Source organism: Tupaia chinensis, unplaced genomic scaffold (assembly GCF_000334495.1).
Source record: "Tupaia chinensis unplaced genomic scaffold, TupChi_1.0 Scaffold139733_1, whole genome shotgun sequence".
NCBI classification, from domain to species: Eukaryota; Metazoa; Chordata; class Mammalia; order Scandentia; family Tupaiidae; genus Tupaia; species Tupaia belangeri.
The window spans coordinates 1,031,860-1,033,804 of NW_006199613.1; the positions used below are offsets into that span (position 1 = coordinate 1,031,860).

Sequence of the window (1,945 nt, forward strand, 5' to 3'; positions counted from 1 at the left end):
CCACGCTGCCCCTCTGATGCGACGCCCGGACGTGAGCGTGTGTCTGTGTCTGCACGTGTGCCCAGGGTTCCCAAGGAAACTTAACGAAGCAGTCCCCATCCCCACTGAGAGCTCGGAGCGCACTCGGACGCTGCCTCGGCCCTCCAGGGCTGCTGGGAACACAGGGCGGATAGGCGGGCATGTGGCCTGGGACCTGGCGTGTCCCAGCCTGGTGACGTGGGTGCCTGTTCTCCTGGGGACGTGCTAAACAGTGGGGCATTCTCAGCAGGACCCTGCAGGCTGGCATCCTAGCCAGGCTCCCGGGACACATGGTTCAAGGTCTTGGCATCGCCGTCCTAAAGCGGGGGTGGGGAGCTGCTGCCTGGCATCCAGAGCGAGGGTCAGTGGGTTCAGCCCTGCCTGCCGGGGCCCGGGGTGACGGAGGAGGTCAGCTCTCCACAGCTGGCCAGGGAAGGCTGGCTTGGAAGAACATGTGGGGGGGTCTGACGGACGTGGCCTGCATGGGAGAGCACCACTCCAGAGCTGGCAGAGGCTCATGGCGCCTGGCTGGCCTGGCCTCTGGGGGCCTCCCTGCAGGCCTGGGCATGGGGCCAGTACTTGACCTCAACAGGCCAAGCAGAGACGGGCTGGCGGAGCTGTTTAGGGAGACGCAGCTAGAACGCGATGAGGCGAACCTGTGCTCGTAACCACTGCCCCACATGGCCCTTCCTCTCACCACGGGGGAGGGAGAGCCAGGCAACACCAAGGGCACTGCTCGGAGGCCTGGAGGGCAGAGCAGATGGAGCTGGGCTGGGCCGCCAGGTCCCCCAGCTTGCCCAAAGGAGGGTTCCGGCAAAGCTCCCGAGGCGAGAGTTGTCTGCTTGTTTGCCGAGTCCGGAGGGGGCTGGGCCAGAAGCAGGGCCAGGGTGCAGGTAAACTAGCTGCATGTGAGAACCGCCCTCCAGGAGGCGTCACGCTGTACGTCCCCGTCATCAAAGGGGCTGTGCGTAAACCTGAAAAACCAAACGGACCTGTCTGCAGGTGTCACTTCGATCACGAGGCTGCAGGTGCCTGATTTCCACTGTGCGGCCGGGCGCCTGCCGTCTCCGCGGAAGCCGCTCCTGACCCGCCAGCGCTGCCCACGTAAGCACCTTCCCTTCCCTCCTGGATGGACTGTGAGGGGCGCCTGGCCCGGAGGCTCGGCCTGGAGCCCGGTCTGTTCCAATGTCTCCATTGGGCGTGGCCCATCCACAGGGGGGCTTTTGAATCGATTTGACGGCCCACCCCCAGCCCTCGCTCCCTCCCATCCCCGACTGGAGCAGGAGGGCGGGAGTGTGCGGGCAGGCTCTGGGCTCCACCTCCCCGTAGCTCTCCCTCGAGAACTCACTCTGTGAGCAGGAGGCAGAGAGACAGAGGCAGAGACAGCACCCTCTGCGGGACCAACACCGCCTCGCACCCCAGCTTTGCCGTCTGGGGTCCTGGCACCAGCACGCCCCATTTTCAGGGACCCCCGGCCTCCCGGGCGGCCAGCGGGCAGCGTGCTGTGTCTTACTGCTGGGCCTCTGTCCAGCCGGGAGCTGTCACAGACGAGTCAGCCTCAGAGACAGCCCCCCTGCCCTCACCGTCCTTGCCCTGGTGACCAGCCCCACGCTCCCTGGAGCGGAGAACAGCCTGCCCTGCCTCGGAGCACTTCTCAGGGCTGGCCTGCACACCGTAGTTTAAAAAGGCTTGTTTTAGGCCAGACCATAGACAGTGCTTGAGGTGCTAGGTCCCACATGGCCAACTATCTGGTTAAGGTGTCAGACCCAGCAGCTTAAAACACACGCCAGGCTCATGTGCATGTGTGCCCAAGGTCCAGGGGAGGACAGAGAAGGGACTGTGGCACGGCCATCCGCGGCGGTGATTGCACTCTCCCCCTCCCCCTCCTCCCCCTCCTCTCTCTCTCTCTCTCTCTCTCTCTCTATCT

General features: G+C 64.9%; 1 protein-coding gene across 1 annotated transcript in view; it reads left to right on the forward strand.

The window, feature by feature from the left end:
* Positions 1 to 1,032: 1,032 nt before the first annotated feature.
* ELF5 (E74 like ETS transcription factor 5) overlaps positions 1,033 to 1,945 on the forward strand; it is a 28,824-nt gene continuing 27,911 nt past the window's right edge. Inside the window, exon 1 of the mRNA XM_027765765.1 lies at positions 1,033 to 1,122. The gene's annotated coding sequence lies outside the window, so the exon portion shown is untranslated. The remainder of the gene's footprint in view (positions 1,123 to 1,945) is intronic.